At 44.9% G+C, this 20,197-nt stretch overlaps 1 long non-coding RNA gene across 1 annotated transcript in view; it reads left to right on the forward strand.

Moving 5' to 3' along the window:
- LOC147421737 (uncharacterized) overlaps positions 1–19,931 on the forward strand; it is a 47,847-nt gene extending 27,916 nt beyond the window's left edge. Inside the window, exon 3 of the long non-coding RNA XR_015186860.1 lies at positions 19,464–19,931. This is a non-coding gene — a long non-coding RNA (uncharacterized LOC147421737). The remainder of the gene's footprint in view (positions 1–19,463) is intronic.
- The last annotated feature ends 266 nt before the right edge of the window (positions 19,932–20,197 follow it).

Consider the following 20,197-nt stretch of genomic DNA (forward strand, 5'->3'; position numbering starts at 1 on the left):
CTGAAAATCTGCAGGTTTAGGGCTGAAACTGAGGTGTCTTTAGGCTGAAACCTGATGGTCTTTCCGGGCTGAATCTGCTACTTCTTTAGGCTGAATTTGCAGGTCTTTCTACTGCTGAAAATCTCTGCTGAATACTGCCAAAAACGCTAGGTTCATGAGGAACAAAAATGCTAGGCTGATGGGGAACAAAACGCTAGGCTGATGGGGAACAAAAACGCTAGCTCCTGTGGTCTTCTGGGGATGGCAAACTGATGCAAAACGCTAGTGGCTGAACTTGCTGGCGATGATCTTCTGATGGAGAAAATGCTAGCATGGAGGTTCTTGCTTGGAGGGGGAAACCGCCAAGGTCCTGTTGAGAAGTTGCCTGCTGAGCTTGGCTCCTGTTGCCTCTTCTGCCAAATAGTGCTAGCTCTAGTTTGCTTATATACAAACTTAGCAAAATTGCCCTACTTACTTTTGTTGGGAAGTCACTTAAATTAATAAGCGAAAAATGTCAAAAATAGGTAAAATAGGCTAAATGCATTGGAAAATTCCCCTAACTGATTCTAATTGATTCTGATGGGAATACTGATGATCATGCTGTGTGCAACCAGAGGATATGCATCTATGCTAAGTGATTGGGCATGCACGGTCTACGAATAGACTCACAAAAAGTGCCAGATCACTTTAAATCTAGACTGACTGGACTGACTGAACCCTGATCATGCTGTAGCTTGTCCACGGACACATAGGGTTGGATGTGTCACGTGACATCCCCTCCTTTTCAAAGTGAGGTACTGGTACCGAACTGTATGGCGTCAAGGGAGATCGCCAATAGCATCCGGAATCCTGGAAGGGACTCTTCGCCGGCCCACTCTGATGTGTGGGTCGTGCGGTACTTGAACTTCAGAAAGGTTTGCAACGCTTGCTTCTTTTGGCTGCGCCGAAAGCGACACAAAGGCTTCTAAGGCTCCTTCAATGCTTCAACTTCGTCGAGAGTCACGCTTCTTTCTTCTTCAAGAATCTCCATGGCTAAAAATTCTTGAAACCATTTCCAACACAAAACCATGAACATACCTATTCCATGTAAAGTGAGTGGAAAAAATCTTGTCTTCCTCAAAGACTGTGCATGCAATGTAGATGAACAAAGAGACGGAGTAATAAACCGTTCACCAAACTTATGCAAACAATGAGATCGAATCTTTCTCTCTTGATCTAGAGCAATCAACTTTGGCAATTCACAATGGAAATGCCCATGCTTGGTGCTCATACTTTCTTGTGCTCTGTCTACGACTGTGTCATGCCAAGGAAGAGACATGGAATGTAACGTCCTTGAATGCATGCTTTTCAGCTTTTCATGAACAATCCGCATACATCCGTGCTCATTCATGAGGGAAACGTGCTCAACGTACAATATGTCATGCCTAGGAAAAGGAATCACAGAAAGACGCTGACTAAAATACAGGAAACGATCACGAATGAAACACTCGAACAATGCGTGCGTATCAATCATGTGAACACATAATACTTCCTGTGGGGATTCTTTGGACCTAAGCTCGACAACCAAGATCGGTTCTTCCTGAGGGATCAAATCGTCTTGTGGGGGTTCTTTGGACCTTGACTCGAAAGCCAAGATCGGTTCTTCGTGATTGATCGAATCTACAATGAGGTTAGCTTCTCTAGAAAAAGCATCCACTAACACATCATCCTTGTGAACAATCACATTATCTTCATGCAACTCATCATGCTTGTGAGAAATCACATCTTGATCATGCAAATCATCATGCTTGTCATTGGCATCCAAATCATCATGCTTAGCAATATCATTCAAATCATCATGCTTATCATTGTCATTCAAATTATCATGCAAATCATTATCATCCAATTTATCATGCTTCTCATAATCATGCAAATCCTGTGTGTCATGCTTTGGAGAAGAAGAGACTGAGAGAGTCTCCTTTTGCCAAATCTCTTGTATCTGTGCCTAAATGTGAGAAAAGAGTCGCCAGAACTCTTTGTTGTGTCGGTCGATCTGTTCTTGGCTTGCTTTGGCTTCCTTTCTTTCTGCGTGTCTGCGTTCCATTTCTGCCATTCTTTCTGCATGTCTGCGTTTCGTGCTTCACGTTCTAACTTCGTTTCCATAAACATCAGCTCCAACTCCTCCATAGGAGTTAGTGCAATCCTTGACGTAGATGGGGGGTCAGAAAAACCTAAATTCTTCTTCGTCTCTCTCATGCTCATCACCTCCAAGCGAAGTATCCATTCCGCTTCGAGTGATGACCATTCTGAAGTCGTGGGTTCTTGTGGGTTCTTGTGGTCTTGGGTTCTTAAGTTCAAGAGGAACTTGGGTTCTTGCGGGTCTTGAGTTCTTGAGGGTTCTTGAGTTCTTGAGGTTCTTGAGGTTTTCTTTCGCTTGCAAACCGCGTTTGAGAAGGATCTTCTCTTCACCCGAGTTCTACTCCTTTCCGTGGGCGCACCCCTTGGCGGCCTTGCGCTCACACCAAGGTTGTTTTTTCCCACCTCACGTTGATTGGCCGGCCACTAAGTGCACGGTCCGCTCTCAATGAGTGAAAAGAGACACAAGGGGAGGCTGGACAAGCCCTTCTTTCCTGGGATTCCTGTTACTCTTCAAAAACGCGATTAGGAATCGACACGCCCAAGCGAACTTGGGTTCGTGCGACCACAACAAGCAAAAAAAAAATCTTGTGATTCTTGTGGTTCTTTCCTTGAGTGATACAGAACACTGCCAAAGCTCTGATACCAATGTTAGCTGCAGCGGAATGATTGTTTGCGCTTTGCTCAAGATGAGTGCTCCGAACTGTGCTCAAGGTTCCTTTTGTTCGTATGGAAGGTAGAGCCTTCCGTTCTTAATGAGAGAATGCTATGATCACAAACAAAGTGAATGGACACTGTGCATGCAAGTATATGAGACTGAGAGATAGAGAGAGAAGAGAAATACGACACCAGAGACGTTGTAAAACCCTCCTCCGAAGGCCCCACTCTCGTCGGCGAGAGTGGTCTACTATTGATTGCACAATTTGGTACAAATGGTATGCATGAGACTGATGCAAGTCTAGGCTATGTCGATGATGACGACGGTGATGACGAAGTCGACCTAAGGGCTGAAATCTGCAATTTGTTATCTGCTGTCCAAAAACGCTATGGGTTGAAATCTGCACTAGTCCAAAAACGCTAATTTTGGGGGCTAGTTTCTATGGGTCTTTGACGCTGAAAATCTGCAGGTTTAGGGCTGAAAACTGAGGTGTCTTTACGCTGAAACCTGATGGTCTTTCCGGGCTGAATCTGCTACTTCTTTAGGCTAACTTTGCAGGTCTTTCTACTGCTGAAAATCTCTGCTGAATACTGCCAAAAACGCTAGGTTCATGAGGAACAAAAACGCTAGGCTGATGGGGAACAAAAACTCTAGCTTCTGTGGTCTTTTGGCGATGGCAAACTGATGCAAAACGCTAGTGGCTGAACTTGCTGGCGATGACCTTCTGATGGAGAAAACGCTAGCATGGGGGTTCTTGCTTGGAGGGGGAAACTGCCAAGGTCCTGTTGAGAAGTTGCTTGCTGAGCTTGGCTCCTATTGCCTCTTCTGCCAAATAGTGCTAGCTCTAGTTTGCTTATATACAAACTTAGCAAAATTGCCCTACCTACTTTTGTTGGGAAAGTCACTTAAATTAATAAGTGAAAAATGCAAAAAATAGGTAAAATAGGCTAAATGCACTGGAAAATTCCCCTAACTGATTCTAATGGATTCTGATGGGAATACTGATGATCATGCTGTGTGCAACATAAGGATATGCATCTATGCTAAGTGACTGGGCATGTACGGTCTACGAATAGACTCACAAAAAGTGCCAAATCACTTCTAAATCTAGACTGACTGGACTGACTGAATCTTGATCATGTTGTAGCTTGTCCATGGACACATAGGGTTGGATGTGTCACGTGACAGCCTTTTTAAGGCACTTCGCAGAGACGTGCCCATGTTTCCTGCATCCAAAACACTTCCCCTCTTTGATGTAGTTGGCCCTCTCTCGAAGAGTGATCCGGGGTCGTGAATCCTTGTCTTTCTTATCTTGCGGACTCTTTTTCTTTCTACTTTCATTATTTGAAGTTTGTTGGGTTCTCTGAGTCAAGATCTTATCAGTGGGGTAAGTCAGATTGCGCGAGTGTATGGCAAAACCCCGGTTCGCATGACCCATCAATTCTTGAATAGAATTCGACTTTTGCTCTAAGCAGTAATCTCGGATCTCTATAGGAAGTCCGTAGCAAAATTGCTCAATCTGTTCTTTAAACGAGACCTTCTTAAATGAAGAAGCTGGTAGAAAAGAGCTTCAAAACCTCTCGGAATACACGTCCAAAGAATCTCCCTTGGTCATCTGAAGATGATTCCAAGCAATTCGTATATCTTGTTCGTACTCCCGAATCAGCCAAGAAGAAATAAAAATCCTTTTGAATTTCAACCATTTAACCGGAGCTTCCTTTCTCAGTAGAAGGGTAGACCACCATGTTTGAGCATTTCCCTTGAAGAAAGAGGTAGCCCTCCGAATCTTGGAGTGCTCTAAGTAATGCCCTCCAGAGAAAGCTATGTCAAACTGCTGTATGAAGGCCAAAGCCCTCGGAGCATCTCAAAATTCAGAAAAAGAGTCAAATTTAATTGACTGTCCACCTTCTTTAAATTCTCTGACTTTCTTGATTTTATCTTCGAGAAAGTCATCCTGGTTGGCTTTATAGAAATGCTTCTTCTTTGCTTAAAACATGTGATCGTTGGAGTCCGAACTATCTGAGGATAAGTCCTCTGTAGAACTGTCAGAAACTGGGCGAAACTTAGGCTTCTTTGCCTTTTTCTTGCCCTTTCGAAGCTTTGCTTTTTTCCTTTTCTGTCTTCTTCGCTCAAGTCAAAAGAGCTAGAAGAACTGTCAGAAGAAGAAGAAGAACTAGGTAGTCCTTCAAATCGTACACGCTTCTTTTGCTTTCTTGCCGATGCAAAAGTAGATTGATGACCCAAATAACCCGGGAAGTCGGTTCCTTTCTTCTGCTTTTTGGCTTTGTTGTCGCGTCCAAAAGCCCGTTGATCTGTGTCTGAACCACCTTTTCTAATTCTTGCTCTGTAAACATCCTCGGAGAAGGAGGTTTCTGGAGTGCCGGTTTGATGGGTGGCTCTGTGGCCTTCTGCCACTGGGGGGGTACTTCTTCGAAGGATTGCTGAGTCAAAAATTTTGCAAATCCTTCGCAATGTTAATCATCATCTTTGTTGTGTCGTCAACCAATTGCTGACGTTCCATCTCTTCAATCTTAGCCTGAGTAGGCCGAGGTGGGCTGTACTCTTCATGAGAATCTTCTTCGTGATCTCCTTCCGCATTCCCAGATACATAAGAAGTCGACTGATCTTTGGTGGAATCCATAAGTGTCGCGAGAAAAGGATCAAATTTCTCGGTAGATGAGAAATCGGTCGCGCTTTGGTACCACTGTAACAAACTCGCTTCTTTTATTTTCTTGCCGATGCAAAAGTAGATTGACGCCCCAAATAACCAGGGAAGTTGGTTCCTTTCTTGTGCTTTTTGGCTTTGTTGTTCACGTCCAAAAGCCGGGTGATCTGTGTCTGAACCACCTCTTCTAATTCTTGCTCTGTAAACATCCTCGGAGAAGGAGGTTTCTTGAGTGCCGGTTTGATGGGTGGCTCTGTGGCCTTCTGCCACTGGGGGTGTACTTCTTCGAAGGATTGCTGAGTCAAAAATTTTGCAAATCCTTCGCAATGTTAATCATCATCTTTGTTGTGTCGTCAACCAATTGCCGACGTTCCATCTCTTCAATCTCAGCCTGAGTAGGCCGAGGTGGGCCGTACTCTTCATGAGAATCTTCTTCATGATCTCCTTCCGCATTCCCAGATACAGAAGAAGTCGACTGACCTTTGTTGGAATCCATAAGTGTCGCGAGAAAAGGATTGGATTTCCCGGTAGATGAGAAATCGGTCGCGCTCTGGTACCACTGTAACAAACTCACTTCTTTTGCTTTCTTGCCGATGCAAAAGTAGATTAACGACCCAAATAACCCGGGAAGCCGGTTCCTTTCTTCTGCTTTTTGGCTTTGTTGTTCGCGTCCAAAAGCCGGGTGATCTGTGTCTGAACCACCTCTTCTAATTCTTACTCTGTAAACATCCTGGAGAAGGAGGTTTTTTGGGTGCTGGTTTGATGGGTGGCTCTGTGGCCTTCTGTCACTGGGGGTGCACTTCTTCGAAAAATTGCTGAGTCAAAATTTTTGCAAATTTTGGATCCTTCGCAATGTTAATCATCATCTTTGTTGTGTCGTCAACCAATTGCCGACGTTCCATCTCTTCAATCTCAGCCTGAGTAGGCCGAGGTGGGCCGTACTCTTCATGAGAATCTTCTTCGTGATCTCCTTCCGCATTCCTAGATATAGAAGAAGTCGACTGATCTCTGTTGGAATCCATAAGTGTCGCAAGAAAAGGATCGGATTTCCCGGTAGAAGAGAAATCGGCTGCGCTCTGGTACCATTGTAACAAACTTGGACACCCCAAGTCAAGATTCTACCGCGACACAGCAGAGATTCACTTCAAAACAGTTCACACTTCACAATTAAGTCGACACGGCCCGGCATAATTCCGCGCCTAGAGATATTGGCCCCAAAGACTGGCACCTCTTTCGGTATTTCTTTTTGTATTAATCTGTGTTCAAAGTACAAGAGAGTGGATAGGTGCTCACTCTCAGACTCTGTGTCCAGATGCTTTGAGAAGTGAGACCTTGCCCACTTATTTATTGTTTACAAGGGATGCCCAAAAGCAGAGCCCCAAAATCAAAAGCTTAAAAGCTTCTAAAAATAAAGCAATTTATCCCAAAAGCTGCTAATTCAGCCAGCATAGGATTTAGCCAGCGCAAAAGTAAGGAATTCCGTACAGCTGTCCGTACGCCTGCCACATCAGCATGCCAGCGTATTTTGCGCCGCAAATTCCGGGATTTCCGTACGGATGCCACGTCAGCCTGTTGGTGCATATTGCGGGGATCCGTACTGTCTGCCGCTTGTCATGTCCGGGGTCTGCTGCCATGTCACCCATTTGTGACACACTACCTCTTCCAAGAGAGAGATTCGGGATCTCTTCCTAGCGTTATGAGCCGCCGTGCTCAAGGAAGAGGTCAAATGAGTTTGAAGAATCTCATTTTGCAAGAGTGCATCAAACTCATTGAGAGAAGTTTGCTTCCACAAAAGGAGCTGACTAGCCCAAGCCGATGGTTGAACTCTTGGAAAGAAGATGGGTGCAAGCTTTTTGGTGAGGTCCAAAAGCCTTTCTTCCACGATGTCGTGGTAGTCATCAAGGCTCCTTTGAAGGTTTTTTACAAGCAAAGCTTGGGCTTGGATGTAAGCTTTGGTGTAAGTTGAAATTGGATGTTGAGGGCTTCTAACTTGGCGCTTAAGAGTGCTTGTGCATGAACGTATTCTATGGTAAGACGAGGAGGCTTCATGCAAAGACTATGAGGGGCTCTTTGGTTGGTGTGAAGGTTTTGCAAGTGGGTAAGATGGGACTTGGCTTTGTTGACCTTAAGATTGAGAGCTTTAAATTCTTCCAAAAAAAGGGATACAATTTTATTGAACTCCAAAGGTTTGTCTATGGCGGGTAAAATGAGAAGAAGCGGTGCAGAGGGAGAAGCAGTGAAATTGGAAGAGCTAGCGGAGAGAGAGCTGAAGGAAGAGGGGAAAGGTAAGGGGAGGATTAGTGAGGATGCCACTTTGAAGGGTATTGGAGAAGATGCCGCCATGGTTGGAAAAGGAGGAGCTTGCAATGCCGGATGAGGAGAAAAGGAGGGGCTTCCCTTACCAGAGGGAATGGAGAGTTGGTGGAGATCTTCGATTGGCAAGTTAGAGGTAAGCCCAAGGATTCCTTCCGGGCTAAAAAGAGTCTTCTTTGAAGAAATAATGGAGAGGTAGAGGTTTGAGCCGAGGTGATTTGCATCATCGAAGGAGGGTTGTTGAGGCTAGCCGCCAAGACGAAGCCAGAAAAGGTACTCCCGCCAATGGGAGGGGTATTAAGGGTTAGAGGAACTGCAAGGGTAGGGGGAGCGGAAGAAGATGCTTGGTGGTTTGAAGGGTTTGCCGCAAAGTTGGTGGTGGGAGGATCCGGGGGAGGAGCATCGGAAGCTCCATCCAACACCATTGGAGTAGGAATAAGGGCCATAGTTGCGGAAGAAGAGGATGGGGTAGGGGTCGCCATGTCGAACACCCAGGCTTTGGGTGGTAAGGGAAATGTTTTTGAAGGCTTTCGGTGCGGAGGGAAAACCGTTGCGAAGGTGAGAAACAAGTGGCTGCAAAGGCGGGAATAAGCAGGCAGCCGGATGTGCCGCAAGCTGGCGCCGTCTAGCCCCGGGTGAATGGCCCAGCCAGAGCAGAGTTGACGGAGCAGAGTTGATTGAATGCTACTTTTGCAAAGGCGGGAATAAGCAGGCAGCCGGAAGTGCCGCAAGCTAGCGCCGTCTAGCCCCGGGTGAATGGCCACTTCTGAGCGAGCGACCAAGCCAGAGCAGAGTTGACGGAGCAGAGTTGATTGAATGCTACTTTTAGTGGCTATGTTGGAGTAGAGTTAATGAGGCCACGTTGAGAAGCTTGGTTGTTGGTGCAAGGCCGCCCTCGGAAGTTGATAAGTCAAGAAGCTTAGTTGCTGGTGTAAAGCTGACCTTGGACCCCCGAGGTTGAAAGGTGCTGAGGCTGTGGTTGGAGACGTTGAGGCTGAGGTTGCGGCCACGACGGACGGTGAGTGTCTAAGGTGCCGAGGCTACGGGTGCAAAAGATTGATGCAAAAAATTTGAGGTTGCGGGTGCGAGCAGTGAGCTGTTGAGGCCGCAACTGCGGACAGAGAGCGCCTACGGGTGTGCGAGGTGAGTAGCCGAGGCCATCGACTGCGGATAGAGAGAGCCCATGGGTGAGGCCTGCGTTGGTTATCGAGGGGAGGCTTGCAAACTACGCCCAGACGCGTAGAGGAGGTTAGACTGAATGCCAGCTGCTTGTAGTCTCCTCCTTAGGTTAACATGTTGCTTCAGCTGCAGCGTGAATGGTAAGAGTCAGTAGAACCGCGCATGAGCTGACTGCAGAAGGGGAGATGTGCGAGGGAGGTCTCTTGCAAGTGCACACACGCTAGGTGGAAGAGAAACTGGAAAAACATAGGAATAGGGGATAGGTTGAGAGATGGCGTGCAAGGAAAAGGAAGAGAGGTGCGTTGAGAGATGGTGAAATTAGGGAGCAAGGGAGCACACAGAGATAGAGGACAAAGCTGGCGGACCACGCGAAGAGAAGGAAGCAGGGAAGACTAAGCGTACTCGGCGCATTCAAAGGCCAAACAGTTAAAACCATCAAAAATAAAAATTTGGGAACAAAGCTTAAAGGGGAAGGAAAAGAAAAGTTAGCTTGAGGGAGGATTCATGGGGATAGAGGGAAATATTTACAAGGAGAAGGAGGCAAGAAGGACAAGGCGCTCGTGGAGGAAACTAAGAAAAAAACGAACAAAGAAGGGAGGGCGGGGATTCAAAAGAGAAGAGAGAAGAAAACAAGTTAGTGCGACGGACGTCTGTAGCATAGCTATTTGGCACTGGTGGCATAGCTATTTGGCACTAACATAATGTCAATACTCAGGGAAGTGACTCGGATGGGGCACAGAGACTCTTTGAGTTTGTCAATCTCAAGACGTGAACCTAACAAGAAAACACACCAGCTCAACAAGCAAATCAATCACTCATCAATGATCGAAAAATCTGCGTATGTTCTTTCTCACCGCTCTAGGTCATTACGCCATTTCGGCACTCGAATGGATTCGAAATGCAACGACACTTTAGGAGGAGGTCTAAGACACCTAAGGGCACTATCCTACCAAGTCTAGTCGCAATCCGATAAGGTACCAAAATCACTATTTATCATGAAAAAGGTCCTGAAAACTGCAACAGAACTATCCAGAAAGGTTTCCCTAAGGTCTAGGAACACTCTCCTATGGTCAAAACGTCAAAAAACAGTGATTTAAGCACCCAAATCTGAACATTAGGCTCACTAATGCGTAGTCGCGAATCTCAACAAAACTAACAATGCTTACACTTTTCAGTCAATCCGCTAACACCCGGCATAGTTCCGTGCCCAGAGGAACTGGCCCCAAAACCTGGCACCCTTTCGGTATTTCTTTATTATATTAATGCTTGAGCAAAGTACAACTTCCGAAGGGTCCTCTGCTCTCAGACTCTACGTCCAGATGCCCTGAAGAGTGAGGCCGCTTGGGTCCTTTTATTCTTACAAGGGATGCCCCAAAAGCAGTAAACTCAAAAGCAAATTATCCCAAAAGCAACTTGGTCCAAAAACTATCAGAAAAAGCATCAGCGCAATTTGCAAAAATCCGTACAGGATGCCACATCAGCACTATCAGTGCAAATCACGAAAATTTGTATTGTCTATCCGTACACTCTACCACGTCAGCATGTTGTCATCGCAAATTCCTGAAGGCCACGTCAGCTTCCGTACTGCCACGTCAGCATCCGTCTACGGGTGGTCATTCCACATCACCATTTTGTGACATTACTCCCCTCTTGAAAGAATTGTAATCGCCCTCAATTACGCCTGCAAAATCAGACATAAGCCATAAACCAATTCAGTAGACACTGACTCTAAGGACCAACGTACTAGATGACACAAATCTAGCACTTCTACAAAGACGACAGTCACATCACATTCAGATTACATCACATAGAATCCACGACCGTGATTCTTGGTTGCGTATTTAGCAATCACATCTAGATCCGCACCGGACCTCATTGATGTCGATCAACTAATCCCATATCAAGATCACATCCATGGATTCTGTTCTGAACTAGAAGCATGATTCCTGGTAATGTATTTAGCAATCGCATCTAGATCTATCACAGATCTCACTGATGTCGGATTGACTAATCCCATATTGCGATCATGTCCATAGATTTCTACACTCTAGCACTGTCATGTGCGAGTGATCATTCCATCTGTACTCGAGCACTGTCGTATGCAAGTAATCATTTCCGGGGATCCCAATCCATCACTAAGTTCATATTGAACAGAGTGGTCCAATCATTCAGTTCTAGTTCTGTGGCCATCTTGTCCCGCAAGAACTCTTGAAGCGCGCACGACGGTTCCATTGAATTATTCGTGATTCAAAATTCATGATTTGATATCAAGTTCATTCGGGAGCTATTACTGCTCCAAAATCATCATCCATTATCATCGATTTTCACCTATTATTTGCACACATCTAGCAAGTTTTTCCAGAGAACATTAATCTCATACATAAATCAAATTCATCTTCGGAAATTCCTATTTCAAAGTTCTTCATTCACACACTTAGTTCATACTAAACATGATGTTTCAATCATCTAGTCATCTCATCTGTCCAGAAGTCTTGATGCACCTAGATCCTTATGTAGCCATCTCATCTCTCAGGAACTCTTGATGTGCTCACCACAGTATCCAGTCATCTCATTCATATGGGAATCTTGATGCACTAGAATCATTCAACATGCATCGTGATCTATTCATTCAAATTCATCATTTTTATCTTGAATCAACGGATCCATTCTTCAGCTTCCGTCGCTACCAATCTCACCATCTCATCCTTGATTTCACCTACAAACAGGCAAGGAGATGGCTCACCTCGTTGCAAAATAGTGGATGTTCAGCTCCATGCTTCCCAATTCATACAGATGCGAGTTCCTCGCTCCTATTTCTGGTTATTTGTCACAGACAACCAGATTGTCAGTACATCAGTATCCCTTTTAGTGTCCTTTCTAGTATCTAGTTCGTCTTCTGGTCAACAGTTCTGTTCCAGCTCTTCCTGCAAGTGCTCTTCTTGCGAGTAAAGTTTTTGCTTTTCTGCACTCGTCTATCCTATCAGCTTTCCACCCCGTCCTGAGAGGAGACTCAATGGCCTCACGCCATCTCGAGTGAATCTCATCAATCGGGTATTCCTTCAAGTGTTTCGCAGATCTTGGTTCTTTGGAGTAGTTGATTGTAGTTGACGCTTGTACTTCTCTCTAGCAAACTTCTCTGCCGAAAAATTTGCCCAAATCTTCATTCTTTTCTTCAATTCTCGTATCGGATTTCACCTTTTCTTTGCCTTTCCTCTGAGAGGTGCTATCTTGTCAAATTCTCCACGAGAACCCATGTGTAATCTGGGATTCTTTTTGGCTTATGCCCTATAAGAAAGAGCGATGAAGATAGGAGCGCGCCCAATGTGCGATGAAGTAAGGGTGGGAGTGACTAATAAGTCCGGGGTCAACGCACGAAGATTCTTCAATAACAATTTCACGAATTGTGCCCAAGTGCCATGTCTGCTCATTGATAGGACTGATATGCTTTGAGAAAGCACACGCCTGATACTTTGATACCACTGTCACAAGCTTGGGCACCCCAAGTCGAGAATCCGACACGACACACAAGTAAAACACTTAAAATACTTCAAAACTTTAAAATCACAGTTCAATTTTGGTCGACACGGCCCGACGTAGTTCCGTGCCTAGAGGTATTGGCCCCAAAACCTGGCGCCCCTTTCGATATTTCTTTTTTATATTAATGCTTGAGAAAAGTACAACTCCCGAAGGGTCCTTTGCTCTCAAACTCTGCGTCCAGATGTCCTGAAGAGTGAGACGCCTTGGGTCCTTTTATTCTTACAAGGGATGCCCCAAAAGCAGTAAACTCAAAAGCAAATTATCCCAAACACAACTTGGTCCAAAAACTGCTAGAAAAAGCATCAACGCAATTTGCGGAAATCCGTACAGGCTGCCATATCAGCAATTTTAGCGCAAATCACGGAAGTCCGTGGTGTTTGTCCATACACTCTGCCACGTCAGCCTGCTGTCAGTGTGAATTGCAGAAGGCCACGTCACCATCCATACTACCACATCATCATCTTTCTGCGGGTGGTCATCTTGGGTGCTTAGAATAGGTGGAACCTTCTTAACACCCTCGATAATGTCAAATGGTGCCTTCCCCGTTGATGTATGAACCATGTTGTTGTAGGCAAACTCCACCAAGGGCAAATACTTATCCCACTGAGTCTTCTGATCAGAGATATATGCCTGGATGGAAAGAGAACGAGAATTGTAGCCATGTACCAATATTCTCCTAGATTGCCTCCAAAACAAACTGTTAAAGCGGGGATCTCTAGTTGAAACTATAGACTTAGACATACCATGTAGTTGAAAAATCTACAAGACAAACAGTTTAGCCAATTGATCTAGTTGAACTGTTTTCTTTACCGGGATAAAGTAAGCATGTTTGCTAAGTTTGCCGATGATTGTTCAAATGTCATCATGTCCACTTTGAGTCTTGGGAAGATAAAAAATGAAGTCCCCATTGCTATACTTTCCCACGGTCCGCTAGGTATAGGTAAAGGTTGTAGAAGACCTGGTGCTTGATGCCAAACTTGACCTTTTGGTATACTAAACAACTGTAAACAAACTCGTCCACGTCCTTTTTGAGCCTCGTTCAATAGAAGAACCATTCCGCACCTTTCAAGGTGGTATCTATGCCACGATGGCTTGAAAAAGGTGGACAGTGGCACTATGTCAAAACCTTATTCCGGAATGCTTGTGTAACACACAATATATTTTTCGCATCAAATAGCCTTCCTCTAGGGAATACCCTGCAATTACCTCCCCACTCTGTAACCGGTGAACAATGTTTGCAAAATCTGGATATGTGGCATACTAATCTACCATATCCTTGAAGCTCTGATGATGAATCACCAAAATAGCCAAAATTAGTGGCTTACGAGGCAATGCATCTGCCACCATGTTTTTTTGTCCCTGAATATGGACAATCTAAAAGTGAAATTGTGACAAAATGTTTTCCCACCGCATCGGCTTGTCCAAAAGTTGTTTCTGAGACGAGTAGTATTGCAATCTCTGGTGGTCGGTGAACACTGTAAAATCGGCTCCAAGTAAAAAGTGTTGCCACTGAGTAAGAGCAGCCAAAAGCTCTTTCTCATAAGTCTGTACAACCCGTTCTTGTCATGAAAACATTCTGCTCTCATAAGCTATAAAATGACCCTCTTGCGTTAAGACCGCTCGAAACTGTGACCACAGGCATCAGAGTAAACTTCAAATGGGTTTTGCAAGTATGGTAACACTAACACTAGGCCAGTTGTTGTCAACTTTTCTTCGAGAGTCTTGAAGGCTGCAATCTTACATGGTCCCCACTTTTTGTGTCAAAACATGCAAAGGAGAAGCAATTTGCGCACATTTTGGAATGAATTGCCGATAGTAAGAGCACAAACCCAAAAAGCTTCGAACCTTGTGTCAAAGTTACACGGAAGGGGGGCCTCCGGAACGTTTTCGGAACGGGGGGCCCCCTGGAAAAGCGGAACGGGAACAGGGGCTAGAATGGTAAGCTTAAAATATTTAAATTAGGTTGGAATTAACCTATAATATGTCAGTAGAGAGCCATACACACCCATTAGTCCAAGTAGAATCCTATTTAGGCATGCTTTGCAATGATTTTTAATTCTTAAGGCTTACACATGATTGCAATACACAACGACGGGCCGACGCAATAATCGGTTGCAAACGCACTACACACAACACATGAACTGGGATCATCCTTCACAAAAGCATCTTGATTGAATGATTCTTCATAGAAAGAACATTAACTTAAAGTTGAATAGAGGCCAAACTCCACTCAAAAGCCACTCAAAATCTTGAAGCAAAAAGATGATAGATTATGAAGATGGCTTACAAGGCCAGCCAAGGCGCTACAAAAAGACAAGTGGAGGGTAGAGTAAGAGAGCCTTGAGGCTTGAGGGAAGAGGGAAGAGGGAGAGATGGAGCTTCAAAGTTCAAGAGTTAGCCTTGAGGGAGAGATGGAGAGAGGGAGAGTGAGGGAGAGATGGAGCTTCAACTTTCAAGGCTTGAGCCTTGAGGCGCAAGGGAGAAGGAGAGAGCTTGAGGTTGGGAGCTTGACACCTGCCGGGGGGATGACAATGAGGGCTTGAGCAATGAGCTCGAGCCTTGAGGGAGGGGTGAGATTGAGTTTCCAAGCTTTCCCATGAGGCTTTGAATAGGAGAGGCTAGAGCCCTCCCCCTCTCCCCAAACGTTCAAACTTCACAACGTGCCCAAGCCCTAAACGGCCAGAATTTTTGAAAATCTGAAAATGGCTATTTTTTTGCATTGCCGTTCTGCCCAGCCTCGTTCCGCATTCCGGTTAAGCTTTGCAACGGAACACCGTTCCGTTTCCATTCCCGTTTCGGATGCTAGAGTGGGTTAAAAACACGTTCCGGGAACGGGAGGGCCCCGTTCCGCCCGTTCCATGTTACTTTGCCTTGTGTATATTCTTCAAATCGGGCCAATCTCGAATAGTATCAATCTTGTCTGGGTCCATTTTTACACCCTCTACAAAGACAATGTGTCCCAAAAAGTGTCTCTTTGGAAAGAATAGTTCGCTCTTTTTCCCATTAACCACGTGTCGATGTTGGTGCAGTGCCAGGAAAACTTGTAATAGGTGGTGTCTGTGCTCTGCCTCACTCTTGGAAAATACGATGATGTCGTCGAAAAAGGTGATCTATACTCTCAAAAAATCATGTCCATCATCCCTTCCTTGAACTCCTTGGTCTTCTTGCTCATCTGTTTATTGTCAGAAGAGGATGAGCTCTCCTCCCGTGGACCGCTAGATGGCCTCCCATGCCTACTAGACTTTTTCAGAAATTTACTTTTCTTGCTTTTTTCTTTGCTTCTTCCGTCTTTTCTCATCCTCAATGGAACTAGAGGACGACGAACAGTCGGAACTCTTGGAAGACGAAGGAAAACTTGAGTCATCCTTGAAACAAGCATGCTTCTTGGATCTGCTTGCCACCTCGAAAGTCGACTTTCGGCCCAAATAACTAGGGAAATCTACCAATTTCCTCTTCTTCCGAGAGTGCTGTAAGCCTTTCATTATTTGGTTCATCTTCTTTTCAAGAGCTTTGTCCAGCTCTTTCTGCAACTACTGTTTCCGCTTTTCTGCACTCGTCTACGGTCTATCCTTCAACTTTCTTCCCAACTTGAGAGGAGAGTCTATGGTCTCACGCCATCTTGAGTGAATCTCATCAATTGGGTAATACTTCAAGTGTTTCGCAAATTTTGGGTCTCTGAAGTACTTGATGAGTCCTTTCACAAACGTCTAAGTACTTGATGAGTCTTTTCACAAACGTGTCAACCTGCAATTGACGTTTATCCTCCCCTCTGGCAAACTACCCCACCGAAAATTCGCCCAATTCTTCATTCTTTTCTTCAGTTCCCGCACCGGGTTTCAACTTTCTTTGTCTTGTTATCTTCGTCAGATTCTCCGCAAGAACCCATGTGTGGTCTTGCGTTCTTTATGGCTTATTCCCCTTAAGATAGAGCGATAGAGACAGGGGCGCATCCGATGCATGATGAACTAAGGGTAGAAGTGGCTATTAAGTATGGGGCATGGACACGAAGGTTCTTTGACAAACAAAATCTTGACTGCTCTATCAAATTCTCCTCGAGAACCTATGTGTCGTGTAGATTGGATCGGATCCTCCATAGAAGAAGAATCTTTATGAGCTCTGATACCACTATTATAGGCTTGGATACTCCAAGCGAAAAATTAATAGCAACACACGAACAGAAACTGCAACATCACTGAATTTAGAGAGAGAGAGAGAGAGAGAGAGAGAGAGATCATGGCGGAGTTTTGTGCCTAGAAGCATTGGCCCCAAAGACTGGCGTCCCTTTCGGTATTTCTTTATTATTATACTCGCAACTGTACAACTCCCGAGGGTCCTCTACTCTCAAACTTTGAGTCCAGATGCTCTACAGAGTGATGCCTTGGGGTCCTTTTAAACTTACAAGGGATGCCCAAAAGCACTTCTCTCAAAAGCATTAAAACCCAAAAGCATTTGCTCCCAAAAGCTAGTGCTGAAAACAACCAAATTTGCCAGCATAATTTGCGAAAATCCATATAGTTTGCCACGTGGCACAGCCAGTGCAATTCGCGAAAATTCCGTACAACGGTTGCCACATCAGCATTCATACCGTTTGCCACGTCAGCATGTTAGCGCGTTCTACGGAATCTATCCTCAGAGTCCAAGCTTTGGGTTTTTAGGGCTTTAGGCCCCTCGGCCAGTGCTCCATAAGTTCTTTCAGTTGGTTGGCTCAGTTTCTCTTGTCCACTCAGTCATTTCTCTTCCAATTGGACATGCCACGTCATCACTTTGTGACAACAAAATCTTGGAGATAAAGTCCAAGAGTACTCATGGTGAGCTTATAGTGACCAACAGACCGACTCCTAATGACTTGGCGACAGTGCGCATATTTCCCTTGCTATTCATGCGCTTCTCCTCAAGCTTTCTTCTCTTGATATTTACACGTGAGCACTTGTGCGCAGCTCAGGTTCATCGCAGATCGCAACGATGAGTACAACAGCTTCTGGAAGATCGATTCTGGGTAACTGGTGATGTGTGTGGCGCATAATGTAGGGGCTTTCATAGGACGTGAGGGACACTGTGTCCATGGTGGGTTTGATTGCACTCGTTCGTGTTCACAGCAAGAGAATGCACGCAGAACTTAAGAAAGCCTTCGAAGGGCAAGTGAGAAGCTTCGATTACGGGAAAGAAGTGAGATTCGTTGTCCCCAAAGTCATACTCGTTCTCCTATACACTTGCTAGTTTGTGAACTTGAAATTGATGTTTGCCTCTGTAAGTAACCATGGTTCTGAGTATTGGAACGTGAACATTGCTCCCCGATGACACTGTGGTGCATGCACAATTGGTTGGAGACATTGTCGACAGTGTGCTGCATTTGGAGAAATCCTTCCACCAGCTGTGTGTGGCTAGTGTCCTTGACACCAGGGAGATTCTCGCTTACACTTTCCACGTAGGTACCTTTACTGTGAACATAGCAGGGCATGTGATTGCCTTTGCCGAGAGAAAAGCATAATCTACTTGCGGATGTACAATTTGTGTGTGTGTGTGTGTGTGTGTCTATACCAGCTTGGTTCTTAGTAGGAGAGGTTTTTTACCTTGGCATTCAAGTTCACCAAGCTGGTATAGACACACACACACACACACACACATAACCAGCTGTACATACTTTGTCAAGTGCTACTTTCTTGACTCTGCCTGGCAGTTAAGGTAAACATCTGCAACCTTCTATTCACCGTTTGTTCTTGTTGGCCTACCATCAGGGGGCCTTCGTTTAGTGTTGGTTTTTTGCAAGTGACGTGGCAAACTACTCACGTGCACAACACATGATTCCTCTTCAAGATAAGCACATGGTGTAGATACTCTTGACGCGCTTTCCAACCTAGCCACATAGGCCAAGATGAGTGAGGTGCATGTGGGTGAGAGCAACAACACAAGTGCACATACCAAGAAGCAAAGGGGACTTGGAGCTCAAAAGAGTGTCAATGGGGGAGCGGCAATGTGGGTGAGAGCAACAACACAAGAGCATAGACCAAGAAGCAAAGGGGACCTGAAGCTCAAAAGAGTGTCAATGGGGAAGCGGCAGTAGGCTCCACCAACAAGCAGCATAATGTAAGGCAGATGTGGCCTACGCAACAAGCAGCAGGTGCAGATGCTGAAGATGAGGAACACCTAGAAGCCGAAGAGGGAGCTTTGCAGCAACAAGCTACAAGCGGGCCTACACTCTCGGCACCCCCTCCTGACCCATCAGAGTTTTGTCTCAAGGGCACGATCATTTCTGTTATACCTCCGCTTTTGCTTCCATTTAAGTTTTCTGTTCCTTTCCTGTGTGCTGACTTCTCTGAGCTAGCGATATCAATATGATCTAGGGTACTGCGTGCCTTATTCACAATTTCCATCTTTGTCTGCATGATTCAGTAAGATAAATGCACTCAGTCGTCCCACAATGAAAAGGCGTTTCTTTAAAATACCGCTCTTAGTCTTTTCAAGAGAAGGCAGAACGTGATGGTGTTCTTTTACCTGCTGCATGCAAGGTGCTTCAAGCTCCTATTTACCATAGAGGAATCAGGAAGAAGAGTAGAACTTTTAAGGTCATCTCCTCGCTCTTGTTGTCAAGTGACAGGAGACAAAACTTACTGTTTGATGTCCCCCAAGGCACAAGTATGCAGCTTATGAGCAACTTATTGTCTCATTGTAGAGGCGCTAGCTTGTTAGGACTATTTACGATGTGTTTGTGAGTTTCCTTTTGGACCATGTCTAGTTACATTGTGTCTTTGAAGCATATCTAAGTTTCAATCTTTGTGATGGTTGAAAGCTAGATTTTTGGAGCTGCACCTTGGCTTGGGTTGGTCGTATTGAATCTCACAAGTTCTTAGTTTTAATTAATGCTTACATTAACAATTTCGGTAAGTTAGATTATACATGTATAGTCCGTGTAGTGGATTATTTGAGTTTTTCTATAGCTCTTTTATGTCCAGTCAGAAACACATGCTCGAAGCAAGTTGGCTTGCTCTCAATTGAAGGTGTGCGCATGTTTTGTGACAGGCCAGGGGCCGTAGAGCAGGCCTGGAGCAGACCAGAGAAAGATTTCAGTAGGCAACAAGCAGTGCGTTGGAGATGCTTGGCCTCATATGTGGTGAGAGTTGCAAATGATAAGTACAATGGAATCATAGTTGCATTAAAAAGTCCAATGCCCACTAGCTGGTTGTAGCAAAGCTGACTTCTCTCAAGTCAACAGCACGTTCTTACTCTGTATATTTATTGAAGATGCAGAACAAGACAATTTTGCGTATCTGATAGCTGGAGCACTTACATCACTCTGTTTTGTAAGAACAATTGACGCGAAGCATAGGTTTTGGGATATGGTAGGTCATAGCATGCTAGGCTTCATTATGGGTGGGTCTTCCTTAGCAGTTGTAGCGCCATGAGAGGAACTCAATGCATAGACATTTGTTTTAACAGTGTGCTCTGGTATATGTGCATACTGAATATAGTTTGTTGTCTTATGGATAACTTGAAACTTGCACTTCCTTTTGAAGATGAAAATGGGCTCTGCCTGGATTCCTCTAGGTAAATATGTTATGTCGCTTCAAGTTGGGGGGAGGGAGGGGAGGGGGGAGAACAAACACATATGATGTGTGTGTGTGAAACATTACTAAAAAAAAAGAGTGTGTGTAGAAATACGTACACATATATGTGGAAAGATGAAGGGCAAAAGCAATCACGCGTTACTAAATTGAAAGACTAAAGTACCCAAAGAGTGGGTCTAACGGTAAGGC

Source organism: Adiantum capillus-veneris, chromosome 27, assembly GCF_014529385.1.
Source record: "Adiantum capillus-veneris isolate H3 chromosome 27, ASM1452938v2, whole genome shotgun sequence".
NCBI classification, from domain to species: Eukaryota; Viridiplantae; Streptophyta; class Polypodiopsida; order Polypodiales; family Pteridaceae; genus Adiantum; species Adiantum capillus-veneris.